At 35.7% G+C, this 14,629-nt stretch overlaps 1 non-coding gene across 1 annotated transcript; it reads right to left on the bottom strand.

Moving 5' to 3' along the window:
* Positions 1-13,492: 13,492 nt before the first annotated feature.
* On the bottom strand, positions 13,493-13,600 carry LOC112781145 (small nucleolar RNA R71). Its single transcript, XR_003191939.1, has one exon. It is a non-coding gene; the product is annotated as a small nucleolar RNA R71 (small nucleolar RNA).
* Positions 13,601-14,629: the final 1,029 nt, after the last annotated feature.

Raw genomic sequence — 14,629 nt, 5'->3', positions numbered from 1 at the left:
ACTTCTTCAGAGAGCTTCTTCACAGAACAAAAACCTCAATACACTGGGTTATCTCTCCTTGCTTTTTGAATGAACAGAAATCTTCTTTTATCTCCTTGCATGTTGCTGGGTTGCTCTCTCTAGGTCAACCCTCGAGCTGTGTGGTTCACCAACACACTACATCACCTTTTTCCCAGTTAATCCCCAAATTGAAAGTTTGAGTCTGACCTTCTTTCTTGACCAAAAGCCTCATGGTAGCAAGAAAAATATTTTCAATGGTAAACTCAAATCATAGCCATTGAAACACTACTTGGTCTCCAAGACACACTTTTGACCATAGATTCACAGTAGTGTTTATCAGAGAACACTTTTTCCATTTATCTAAAAATGGTAAATTAGAAGATTTGAGATGAAGTGAAGAAAGTAAGTTGCATGCAAATGGAAATAAATCACCTTTTAATTTCTGACTCAGTTTAATATGGATTGATGTGGGTGATTAGATCTTTGCTTTATGATTAAACTTTCTCTTTCTTTCTTCTCTGATAAAAGTAGCAGGAGGAACACAGCTCTCTTTCTTTTGTTTTGTTGCTGACCGAAGCAATAAGAGATAGTGTAGACTTCAAACTTATATGAGAAGCTTGGTGGGGATCAACTTGGAGTGATGGATACGGGCTTGGATCGGGTTTGAAACAAGTTCAGCCCGTTGGTTCCTTGCTTTGTTTTCTTTGGGCTTTTATTGGTTTGTAGCCAACCAGCTTTGTTTTTGTTTTCATTCAATTTGGGCTGTAGTTGAATATTGAATTTTTGGCCTACATCACTTTAACCAAAATAATTAAAACTAATTAGTTAACTTGTCCAATAAATTAATGTTTGTCATCATTAATTATGTTAGTTAATTTCTTAACTCAACAATCTCCCCCTTGATAACAAACATAATTGAAACAATGGTCAAATGGAAATGAATTTGATTTAGGTTAAAAAACTTCCCTTTGAATGATGTTACTTGCTTTTGGGTTGCTCCCCCTTTCCTTTTCAAGAAATGCTCCCCCTGGATTTGTGCTCTTCTTTTCCTTCCTGTTTGCATGTATTCATAGGAAACACAATAATAGACTACATACACTATTTTAACTGTGGATGAAGCAATCAGCAAGGTTTTTAAACAATTTAACTTCTCATGAACCTGAATCAAGGGATTGTGTAAATAACCAAACATATATCTCAAAACTAAACAAAATATATCAGCAATGATAACATATATCCAGCCCAAAACTGCTCAAGAACTTAGCAATACAAAGCATCACGACTAGCAATGGCAAAGCAGAGCAATAAATCATGTAAAGCAAATTCACATTCTCATGCCAAACAAAACACAGTAGTAGCAAAATTTCAAAATCACAGCAAATTTTCAAATTCTAATTTCAAATTCTTCATATGCTACTACTCCCCTTTTTATCATCAAGGGTGGAACAAAAAGACACAGCAAAACAGCAATGATCAATTCAAGTTCTGATGCCCAAAACTAAGTAAGACATAACAGCTTATCATGTAAGGCAGATTCATAAACTGAAATTCACTTTCAGAAATCATATGACAGCACATTCAAAATTCACATGACAACAGCTAATTTTAAAAAAATATCATAGTAGCAGTAATTAAGATTCACAATAAAAATTCAGCAGCAATCAAAATTCACAATCAAAATACTCATACAGCCACTCTATCTCTATTTCCTAAGGAAGTTTTCATGCTTGGTGGCTAGTTTTCTTTTCTCCTTACTCATAGCAATCAAATGGTTTGACTGAGAGACAAACTCCTGCACCACTCATTAACGACCTCATATAAAGCATATTTGTGTCCAGTGGAGGCTGAAGTACCCATGGTAGAAGGAGGAGGAGTGTCTTCTGGTTCATAGCCATCATCATCTTCATCAAGAACCACCCCTTCAGAGCGAGTGGGACCCTTTTTCTGCTGTTTCACTGAACCACCTCCTTTTGGATAAGAGTGTCTATTTCATATGACTCATTGAACCAATCAATACCAAAATGTTCAAGAATACAAGTTAAGAACATGCCATAAGGAAGGGCTTTATCTTTCTCACTTCGAATAGAATCAGACATATATCTAACCATTAAATAAGCAAAAGTGATTTCTGTTGTTGTGAGAATAGCATATAAAACTAGAGTATCAGTGTAATACACCTTTTGATATGAGACACCCTTTCATCCCATTTTCCAAATGTAAAGGCGCATGCACCAACATCAGTGTATTTCAAAGAATCACTGATAGTTTCATTATTCAGAATTGTCACTGCCTTTTACATAGGAATGAATAGTCCCCTCATGGTAAGTCATGTTTGCATAAAATTTCTTGACTAAAAGTGGGTACACTGGCTTTTTGATTTTAAAAAGTGATTTCAGGCTAGAAATTTCAAGTTTTCAACAAAAGAAAAACCTTTCTGTTTCAGATTAGGTAAATTAACAAGAAAATTTGGACACAAGATGTGATGAGTAATAACTCCTTCATAGAAATCATTATTCAAAGACTTGACCTCACAAAAAGATGATTTGCTTTTATTCAAAAAGAAAGTAAAGCAGATTAATAATAAAATATGAAACATTTTCACTAAAAGACAAAAAATAAAAGTAACATGTGGACAATGTAACACTTATTTTAGGTCCAGAGGTGGTTTATTTTAAGGAAACATATTTAGACCACCAAGAATTTGAATTTTAAGGTTGTCCCAGATGACTCTGTACTTGCAACAAGACCTGAGAACGCTGATTTAAGAGAAGGTTCTTCACTTGCCCAGAATTGTCTCATACCTGTTTATGAAACAAAAACTCTAACAAACACATCAGCAACTTTCAAATAATGAATCATAGCTTAAAATCCCTAGACTAGTCTTAAGCATGCAAAATCGGTCCTCAGCTAGTGGTTTAGTGAAAATATCAGCTAATTGCTCCTCTGATTTAATAAATTGAATGCTAATATTCCCCTTTTGAACATGTTCTGTTATTGAGTGAAATCTCACTTCAATATGTTTAGTCCTAGAGTGCAAAATTGGATTTTTAGAAATATTAATGGCACTCATATTATCGCACAACAAGGGAATATTTTCAGCATTTAATTTGTAATTTGCAAGCTGTGTTTTTAACCATAAAAGTTGTGAACAACAAGAAGACGTAGCTATATACTCAGCCTCTGCAGTGGATAAAGCCACTGTTGGCTACTTCTTACTTGACCAAACATTCAAAGACTTTCCAAGGAAGCAGCATAAGCCTGATGTGCTCCTTCTATCAACTCTATCTCCGGCAAAATCTGTATCACAATAACCAACTGCAGAAAAATTATCAATCTTAGGATACCAAAGACCAAAATTGGATGTGCCATGAACATATCTAATGATCCTCTTAACTGCAGAAAGATGGGACTCTTTTGGTTTAGATTGGAATCTTGAACACATTCCAACACTTTGCACAATATTGGGTCTAGAGGAAGTTAAGTACATAAGAGAGCTAATAATTCCTCTATACCTAGTCTCATCTACATCTTTCTCAGTTTCTCCCTTGTCTAATTTTGAATTAGGGTGCATGGGAGTTCCCATGGGTTTAGTATTATCCATACCAAATTTCTTAACTAGTTCCTTGGCATACTTTTTTTGGTGAATAAAAATACCATTTTCAGTTTGTTTAATTTGCAGCCCAAGAAAAAAATTAAGTTCACCCATCATACTCATGTCAAATTCACTTGTCATGAGTTTCCCAAATTCAGAACAAAGGGATTCATTGGCTGATCCAAAAATAATGTCATCGACATATATTTGGACTAGAATGAAGGAATCATTAGAATTCTTGATAAATAGAGTAGTGTTTGTGGTGCCTCTTTGAAAACCATTTCTCAAGAGAAAATAGCTAAGTCTCTTATACCAAGCTCTAGGAGCTTGTCTTAAACCATAGAGAGCTTTTGATAATTTAAAAACATGGTTGGAAAGCTCTTTATTTTCAAAACCAGGTGGCTGCATCACATACACTTCTCTATCTATCACACCATTCAAAAAAGCACATTTCACATCCATTTGATATAATTTAAAATCACAAAACGCAGCATAAGCTAAGAGAAGTCTTATGGCTTCCATTCGGGCAACAGGGGCAAAGGATTCATCAAAGTCTATTCCTTCTTCTTGGTCATATCCTTGTGCCACTAGCCTTGCCTTTGTTTCTTGTAATGCTACCATCCTCTCCTAGCTTGTTCAGAAAAATCCACTTAGTTCCGGTCACTTTCTTTCCATTTGGCCTAGGAAGCAATGTCCAAACTTGGTTCTTCTCAAACTCTTGAAGCTCATCTTCCATTGCCTTCACCCAAGAAGGGTCACCAAGGGCTTCCTTGACATTTTGAGGCTCCATTTGAGAGAGAAGGGCAATATTTGTTCCTTCATTTGTATTTCTAGTTGAAGACCGAGTTCTAACCCCATGCAAGACGTCCCCAATGACAAATTCCTCAGGATAATTCTTCAAGAATCTCCATTCACGAGGTCTGATGGAATTTGAGGCAGATTCAGTTACCAAGGGATTTTGGAAACTGGTGGTTTCAGGATCTCCTTCAGATTCATGAGACAAAATGGAATTGTCTCTCAAATTTTCATCAACTGCGGTTTCTGATTCAGCTTGTCCAGAATTTCCATTTTCATGATTTTGCACAGTTTCAACATCCTTTTGAGCTTGATTCCCTGCATTACAGTCTTCCAAAATGCTTTGAACCAAATTAATATCACAAAATGTAACATATATGGACTCCTCAATTATCCTAGCATCTTGATGGTAAACCCTATATACTTTACTAGCTGTGGAATATCCTACAAAAAAACACTCATACACTTTTGATCAAATTTTTCCAAATTATCTTTGTTATTAAGAACAAAGCATTTGCATCCAAAGATGTGTAAGTAGTCCAAGTTTGGTGGGTAACCTTTCCAAAGTTCATAAGGAGTTTTCTTCAAAAATTTCCTTATGATGGTTCTATTCAAAATGTGACAAGCCGTGTTAACCGCTTCAGCCCAAAGGAACTTTGGAACATTGCTCTCACAAAGCATAGCTCTTGTCATTTCTTGTATGCTTCTATTTCTTCTTTCCACAACACCATTTTGTTGTGGTATTCTTGGACAAGAGAAGTTGTGAGATATTCCAAATTCCTCACAAAAGGATTCAAACAAATATTTTTCAAATTTAGTTCCATAATCACTTCTTATAGAAGAAATCTTTAAATCCTCTTCATTTTGAATTTTCTTGCAAAAAGGTTCAAAGGCCGAAAATGCTTCATTTTTATGTGCAAGAAATAAAACCCAATCGAACCTAGTATAGTCATCCACAATCACTAAACCATAATGTTTACCACCTAGGCTTTGAGTTCTTGTTGGACCAAATAAATCAATGTGTAGCAACTCAAGTGGCCTTTTAGTAGAGATGTCTTCCTTTGATTTAAAAGAACTTTTTGTTTGTTTTCCCATTTGGCAAGCATCACAAGTGATGTCTTTGTCAAACTTTATCAAAGAAAGACCTCTTACTAACTCTTTCTTTACAAGTTTGTTTATTTGAAACATACTTGCATGGCCCAATCTCTTGTGCCATAACCACTTTTCAGATTCTTTAGAATGAAAACAGGCTACATTTTGATCTTTTAGTTCATCAAGGGTAAGTCCATACACATTATTACAACGCTTGGCAACAAAAAGCACTTCATTAGTCTTTTCATTTACAACACAGCATTCAAGTCTTTTGAAAGTCACTAAATATCCTAAGTCACACAGCTGACTTATACTCAAAAGATTGTGCTTCAATCCACATACCAAAAATACATCATCAATGAAAGTAGATTGTTCATTACCTACTTTTCCAACAGCAATTATTTTACCTTTGCCATCATCTCCAAAGGTCACAAAACCTCCATCATACTTGTTTAGTTTGATGAAGTAAGTTGACCTTCCAGTCATGTACCTTGAGCATCCACTATCCAAGTACCACATATCCTTTTTGTTCTTAGATGCTAGGCAAATCTGTATGAAAAGCTTCAAGTAACCTTAGGCATCCAAATTAATTTAGATCCTTTGAAGTTAATCCATTTTGGTTGTTCAAGTGCATTAAAATCACAAACAACATTGTAAATTTGTTTCCCACAACTCTCTTTTCAATGAAACATTGTGCATATGAGTGACTAAATTTCTTGCAATTAAAATAATGATTTTCTAATGCATATCGCTGAAATTGAGATGAGTTATTTTGCTGGAAATGATTAAAGGGGTGAAATTTTCTGGTTTTTGGAAGAGGTGCATTTCTTTTGACAAACTGGTTTTTGTTATAATTGTTCCTCTTTGCAAATGCATTTTCACCAGAATTTTTGAAAAATTTTGGACTTTTTGAATATGAGGTTTTGTTGTAAAATGGTGGTTTCTTGAAAGCAACCTCATTTTTCGAAATGTACCCTAGACCTGACCTGATTGAATTAGGTTCGGTTCTTAGTGAAGGTTCAGTTTCACTTGTGTAAACTTCATCAAATTTCTCCTCAAGTGTAGGAACATATCCAATACCAGATTTGTTAGTTGTGGTTTTAGTGTTTGATGAAGAAGCCACAAATTTCATAGAGGAATCATTAAAAACTGCACTTTCCTTGGTTATATAACCTAAACCTGATTTTTCAAACAAAGGTCTTTGGCTTGTAAGTAATTTGTCCAAGTTGCTAGAGCTTTGAGAAAATTTTGCTAAGTCACCATTCAGCCTTTTAATCATATCATTTAGTCTTTCATTTTCAGCAATTAACTCATGTGAAGGATCCACAATGTGCTTTCCTTTTAATTTTTCTAGTTTAGATTTTAGAAATCTGTTTTCTTCAATAACATCCAAAGCACATTCAGTTTTCTTCACTTTTTCTTTCAAAAAATTATTTTTAGCTTTTAACACATCTTTTTCAGATCTGCACTTGTTGTACTTATCTAGCAATTTTGAGGTGTTTAGAGTAAGATCATCAATAATAACATGTAGATAATCTATGGACAGATCATAGAAATTTACCTCATCAAGATTATTATTTCCAGCCATGAAACAGTCTTTATCTTCACCTTCAGAATCTTCTTCCTCATTGGAGTCGTTCTTAAGATCCTCCCAAACTACCATGAGCACTCTCTTCTTTTCCTTCTTTCCTTTGTCCTCCTTCTTGAGCTTTGGACAGTTTAGCTTGAAGTGTCCAGCCTCTTTGCAATGATGACACGTCACCTTGCTCAACTCCATCTTATGTTCCTTTGAGCTTGAACCCTTGTATTTTTCCTTATTTTTCATCATCCTTCTAAATCTCCTAGCAAAAAGCATAAGCTCATTGAACGATCGGATTCTTGCTAGTAAAGAAATTTTATAAGAATAATCGTGTTGTAAGTATAGTTTCTAAACCAACAGAGAATCCTTTCGTACAAAAACTTTGGTTGTCACAAGTAACAAACCCAATAAAATTTTTAACCGAAGTATTCAAACCTCGGGTCGTCTTCTCAAGGAATTGCAGGGAAGTATGATTTATTATTGGTTATAAAAAAGGTAGAATTTTGGGTTTTTTTGAAATAGGGAACAAGTAATTTAAATGACAAGAAAAATAAATTAATAATTAGAAAATCTCTTGGCAAGGTATGAGAATTAGAAATCCCATCCTAGTTATCCTTATCAGGTGTGATGAGAATTGTTATTGCTCCCACTTAGTTAACCCTTACTAAATAAAAGAAAGTCAAGTGGACTAATTAACTTGATTCCTCAAGTCCTAGTCAACTCCTATGGAAAGACTAGCTTTAGAGGGATCCAAATCAATCAGCAATCCCAAATTCCAATCAACTGCTGAGTTTGATAACTTAAGTGTTACCAATTACTTAACCAAAGCCAAAAGGGAAGAAAATCTACTCGAATGAAAATAATTTGGATTAATTAGAAGCATCAATAACATAAATTAAAGAAAGTAATCTTAATTATGAAATACCTCAATATTATATTAAATAAGAAAATCAATTCTAACATGGAGTTCATAAGCCAAATTGAAAAGATAAATAACAATTAAAGTAATAGAATAAATAAAAGTAGAAGAGAAATTAAAGTAAAGAAACATTGAACCTATGACTTGAAGAGAAGTAGCCTAATCATAATAGAAATCCTAAATCTTAATCCTAATCCTAAATCCTAAGAGAGAGGAGAGAGCCTCTCTCTCTAAAAACTACATCTAAAGCCTAAAATTATGTTATGAATGTTGTATGAATTGTTGTTTTATGAATGGATGGATTCTCCCACTTTATAGCCTCTAATCTATATTTTCTGGGCCAAAAATTGGGTCAAAAACAGCCCAAAAATTGCTCTCAGCGATTTTTGGTACGTATAAGTCGCGGCACTGTCACGCGGGGGCGTCGTCCACGCGTTCACGTGGATTGCATTTTTTCCAGGTCACGCGTGCACGTTGCCTATCTTCAGGGCAGATATGGCAAATTATTGATCGTTGTGAAGCCCCAGATGTTAGCTTTTCAACGCAACTAGAACCGCATCATTTGGACTTCTGTAGCTCAAGTTATGGTCGATTTAGTACCAAGAGGTCAGGCTGGACAGCTTTAGCAGTTCCTTCAGTTTATTGTCTTCCTTCCACTTTTGCATGCTTCCTTTCCATCCTCTAAGCCATTCCTACCCTATAATCCCTAAAATCACTTAACGCACATATCACGGCATCGAATGGTAATAAGAGAGGATTAATATTAGCAAATATAAGGCCAAAGAAGCATGTTTTCAATCATAGCACAAAATCAGGAAGGAAAACATAAAACCATGCAAATAGTATGAATAAGTGTGCAAATACTTGATAAAAACTACTCAATTGAGCACAATATAAACCATAAAATAGTAGTTTATCACTCATCATCTAAAATACCATCACTAGACTCACTCTCTTTTGATTCTATTTTTGACTTGAGGGCTATTCCCTTTTTCTTTGAGTCCGGGTTTGTGTGTGTGGTTTCATAGGCAAGGAGTTTTCCTCTCAGCTCATCATAGGTTATAGGGCTTAGGTTATTGCTCTCGGTTAGGACAGTGGCAGTGGTTTCCCATTCTTTTGTGAGGCTTCTAAGGAGTTTTCTCATTAGAGTTTGTTCTGAGTAGTTTGTACCCATAGCATCAAGGTTGTTGATTATGATTGAGAATCTCTCAAACACTTCATCAATGCTTTCTCCATCCTTCATGTTGAACATCTCGCACTCTTTTTGCAGCATATCAATCCTCGTTTCTTTGACCTGTTTAGTGCCTTCGTGTGTAACCTGGAGTTTTTCCCAGATTTTCTTAGCTGTCTTGCATCTAGACACCTTTCGGTACTCTTCAAAGCTGATAGCACAGTGAAGAATGTTGATGGCTTTAGCATTTAGCTACATCTTCTTCTTGTCGTCCTCATTCCATTCAGCTTCTTCTTTTGGAGTCACCACTCCATCAGCACTTGTTTTTGTTGGGATTTTGGGACCGCTCATAACAATCTTCCATATGTTGTAGTCAATGGATTGGATGAATATCCTCATCCTCTCTTTCCAGTAGGCATAGTTCTTCCTGTTGAAGAAAGGAGGCCGGTTGTTTGACTGGCCTTCAATGAGAGTGTAAGGAACAGTGGTTGTGCCCAAGTTGTTCGCCATTGGATCTTTGCTCCAAGCGGTGAAGCTTGATTCTTGAGACCTTAGCTCTTGATACCAATGATGCTGATCATAGCCACTCCACTATGTCACCCATCAATGGCACATATCAAGCCAGCGGGCAACCGTCTCTACCGGTTCACCCTCACCAATGAGCATAGAGTCCTGCTTCGGTGACACAGTCACAAGCGAGAGTTCCCATTGGTGCTCTGATGAGCGGATAATTTATACGCTTTTTGGCATTATTTTTACATAGTTTTTAGTATGATTTAGTTAGTTTTTAGTATATTTCTATTAGTTTTTGAATAAAAATTACATTTCTGGACTTTACTATGAGTTTGTGTATTTTTCTGTGATTTCAGGTATTTTCTGGATGAAATTGAGGGACGTGAGCAAGAATCAGATTAAAAGGCTGAAGAAGGACTGCAGATGCTGTTGGATTCTGACCTCCCTGCACCCAAAGTAAATTTTCTGGAGCTACAGAAGTCCAAATGGCGCGCTCTCAATTGCGTTGGAAAGTAGACATCCAGGGCTTTCCAGCAATATATAATAGTCTATACTTTGCTCGAGTTTAGATGACGAAAACTGGCGTTCAACGCCAGCTCTCTGCCCTATTCTGGAGTTAAACGCCAGAAACAGGTTGCAAAGCAGAGTTAAACGCCAGAAACAGGTTACAAACAGGCGTTTAACTCCAAGGAAGACTTCTACATGTGAAAGCTCCAATGCTCAGCCCTAGTAACTAGTTTAGTATAAATAGAACTCTTTAATATTACTTTTACATCTCTGGACGTTTAGTTCTTAGATCATGGAGGCTGGCCATTCGGCCATGCCTGGACCTTGTTCTTATGTATTTTCAAGTAGAGTTTCTACACACCATAGATTAAGGTGTGGAGCTCTGCTTTTCCTCATGAATTAATGCAAAGTACTATTATTTTTCTATTCAACCCAAGCCTATTTCTTCTCTAAGATATTCATTCGCACACAAGAACATGATGAATGTGATGATTATGTGACGCTTATCACCATTCTCACTTATGAACGCGTGCCTGACAAACACTTCCGTTCTATATGAAAGCAAGCTTGAATGCATATCTCTTAGCCTCCTGATCTACGATCAGAGTCTTCGTGGTATAGGCTAGAATTATTGTCGGCCATTCTTGAGATCCGGAAAGTCTACACCTTGTCTGTGGTATTCCGAGTAGGATCTGGGAAGGGATAGCTGTGACGAGCTTCAAACTCGCGAGTGCTGGGCGTAGTGACAGATGCAAAAGGATTACTGAATCCTATTCCAGCAGGATCGAGAACCGACAGATGATTAGCCATGCGGTGACAGCGCATTTTGGACCATTTTCACTGAGAGAACGGGATGTAGCCATTGACAACGGTCATGCTCAACATACAGCTTGCCATAGAAAGGAGTATGAAGGATTGGATGAAAGCAGTAGGAAAGCAGAGATTCAGAAGGAACTAAGCACCTCTATACGCTTATCTGAAATTCTCACCAATGAATTACATAAGTATCTCTATCTTTATTTTACGTTTTATTTATCTTTTAATTATTAAAACTCTATAACCATTTGAATACGCCTGACTGAGATTTACAAGGTGACCATAGCTTGCTTCAAGCCGACAATCTCTGTGGGATCGACCCTTACTCACGTAAGGTTTATTACTTGGACGACCCAGTGCACTTGCTGGTTAGTTGTGCGAAGTTGTGACAAAGAACTAAGATTATGAATGAGCGTATTAAGTTTTCAGCGTCGTTACCAAGGAATGAACGATCACGATTTTGCATACCAAGTTTTTGGCGCCGTTGCCGGGGATTGTTCGAGTTTGGACAACTGACGGTTCATCTTGTTGCTCAGATTAGGTAATTTTCTTTCATTTTTAAGCTTTTTATTTCTTATTTTCGAAAAATAAAAAAATAATTTCTATTTCGTTTTTCTTAAAATAATTTTCGAAAAAATCCAAAAAAAATTTATAAAATCATAAAAAAAAAAAACAAAAATATTTTGTGTTTCTTGTTTGAGTCTTGAGTCAAATTTTAAGTTTGGTGTCAATTGCATGTTTTTAAAATTTGTGCATTTTTTCGAAAAATTCATGCATTGCATTCTTCATGATCTTCAAGTTGTTCTTGACAAGTCTTCTTGTTTGATCTTCATATTTTCTTGTTTTGTGTCTTTTCTTGTTTTTCATATGCATTTTTGCATTCATAGTGTCTAAACATGAAAAATCTCTAAGTTTGGTGTCTTGCATATTTTTCTTTTCTTGAAAATTTTCAAAAATAAGTTCTTGATGTTCATCTTGATCTTCAAAGTGTTCTTGGTGTTCATCTTGACATTCAAAGTGTTCTTGCATGCATCATTTGTTTTGATCCAAAATTTTCATGCTTGAGTCTTTTTGATGTTTTTCTCTCTCATCGTTAAAATTCAAAAATAAAAAAAATATATTTTCCTTTTTTCACTCATAAAATTCGAAAATTTGTGTTGACTTTTTCAAAAATTTTTAAAATCTAGTTGTTTCTTATGAGTCAAATCAAATTTTCAATTTAAAAATTCTATCTTTTTCAATTCTTTTTCAAAAATCAAATCTTTTTCATTTTTTTCATATTTTCGAAATTAATGCTAACAATTAATGTGATTGATTCAAAAATTTTTAGTTGTTACTTGCCTAGTAAGAAAGGTTCAATCTTTAAATTTTAAAATCATATCTTTTTGTTTCTTGTTAGTCAAGTAATCAACTTTAATTTTCAAAATCAAATCTTTTTTTTTAATTTTCTTTTTCAAATCTTTTTTCAAAATAAATGTCAATCACATCTTTTTCAAAATCAATTTCAAAATATTTTCTAACCTCTTATCTTTTCAAAATTGATTTTCAAATCTTTTTCAATTAACCACTTAACTTTTTATTTGATTTTAAAAGTTTACTATTTCAATCATATCTTTTTCAAAACCACCTAACTACTTTTCTCTCTCCTATTTTTCAAAAATCACCTCCCTTTTTTTCAAAAATCTTTTTAATTAATTAATTATTTCTTCTAACTTTTTCGAACACTAATTAATAAATAAAATAAAAACAAAAATATTTTTCCTTTTTTTCTTCTAATTTTCGAATACTTCTCCTTCTCATCTCCTTCTATTTATTTATTTATCTACTAACATCCCTCTTTCACTCAAAAATTCGAACCCCTCTCCCTCTTTCTGTGTTCGAATTCTTTTTCTTCTCTTCTACTCACATAAAGGAACCTCTCTACTGTGGCAAAGAGGATCCCTATTATTTTCTGTTCTCTTCTTTTTCATATGAGCAGGAATAAGGACAAGAACATTCTTGTTGAAGCTGATCCTGAACCTGAAAGGACTCTGAAGAGGAAGCTAAGGGAAGCTAAAGCACAACTCTCTGGAGAAAATCTGACAGAAATTTTCAAAAAAGAAGTAGAGATGGCCAAAAATAATAATAATGGTGGAGATGCAAGGAAGATGCTTGGTGACTTTACTGCACCAAATTCCAACTTACATGGAAGAAGCATCTCAATCCCTGCCATTGGAGCAAACAATTTTGAGCTAAAGCCTCAATTAGTTTCTCTGATGCAACAGAATTGCAAGTTTCATGGACTTCCATCAGAAGATCCTTTTCAGTTCTTAACTGAATTCTTGCAAATCTGTGATACTGTTAAGACCAATGGGGTTGATCCCGAGGTCTACAGACTTATGCTTTTCCCATTTACTGTAAGAGACAGCTAGAATATGGTTGGATTCTCAACCTAAAGATAGCCTGAACTCTTGGGATAAGCTGGTCACGGCTTTCTTAGCCAAGTTCTTTCCTCCTCAAAAGCTTAGCAAGCTTAGAGTGGATGTTCAAACCTTCAAACAGAAAGAAGGTGAATCCCTCTATGAAGCTTGGGAGAGATACAAGGAACTGACCAAAAAGTGTCCTTCTGACATGCTTTCAGAATGGACCATCCTAGATATATTCTATAATGGTCTGTCTGAATTATCTAAGATGTCATTGGACCATTCTGCAGGTGGATCCATTCACCTAAAGAAAACACCTGCAGAAGCTCAGAAACTCATTGACATGGTTGCAAATAATCAGTTCATGTACACTTCTGAAAGGAATCCTGTGAGTAATGGGACGCCTCAGAGGAAGGGAGTTCTTGAAATTGATACTCTGAATGCCATATTGGCTCAGAACAAAATATTGACTCAGCAAGTCAATATGATTTCTCAGAGTCTGAATGGATTACAAGCTGCATCCAACAGTACTCAAGAGGCATCTTCTGAAGAAGAAGCTTATGATCCTGAGAACCCTGCAATAGCAGAGGTGAATTACATGGGGGAAGCCTATGGAAACACCTATAATCCCTCATGGAGAAATTATCCAAATTTCTCATGGAAGGATCAACAGAAGCCTCTACAAGGCTTTAATAATGGTGGAAGAAACAGGTTTAGCAATAGCAAGCCTTTTCCATCATCCACTCAGCAACAGACAAAGAATTCTGAGCAGAATCCATCTAGCTTAGCAAATATAGTCTCTGATCTATCTAAGGCCACTCTAAGTTTCATGAATGAAACAAGGTCCTCCATCAGAAATTTGGAGGCACAAGTGGGCCAGCTGAGTAAAAGGGTCACTGAAACTCCTCCTAGTACTCTCCCAGGCAATACAGAAGAGAATCCAAAAAGAGAGTGCAAGACCGTAACCTTACTTGGTGTGGCCAAACCCAGAGAGGAGGAGAAGGACATGAATCCTAGTGAGGAAGACCTCCTGGGACGTTCACTGACCAATAAGGAGTTTCCCTTTGAGGAACCAAGGGAATCTGAGGCTCATCTAGAGACCATAGAGATTCCATTGAACCTGCTTCTACCCTTCATGAGCTCTGATGAGTATTCTTCCTCTGAAGAGGATGAAGACACCATTGAAGAGCAGGTTGCTAAATATCTAGGAGCCATCATGAAGTTGAATGCCAAATAATTTGGT

Source organism: Arachis hypogaea, chromosome 19, assembly GCF_003086295.3.
Source record: "Arachis hypogaea cultivar Tifrunner chromosome 19, arahy.Tifrunner.gnm2.J5K5, whole genome shotgun sequence".
Taxonomy (NCBI): domain Eukaryota; kingdom Viridiplantae; phylum Streptophyta; class Magnoliopsida; order Fabales; family Fabaceae; genus Arachis; species Arachis hypogaea.
This window is presented reverse-complemented; position numbering and strand designations above follow the sequence as displayed.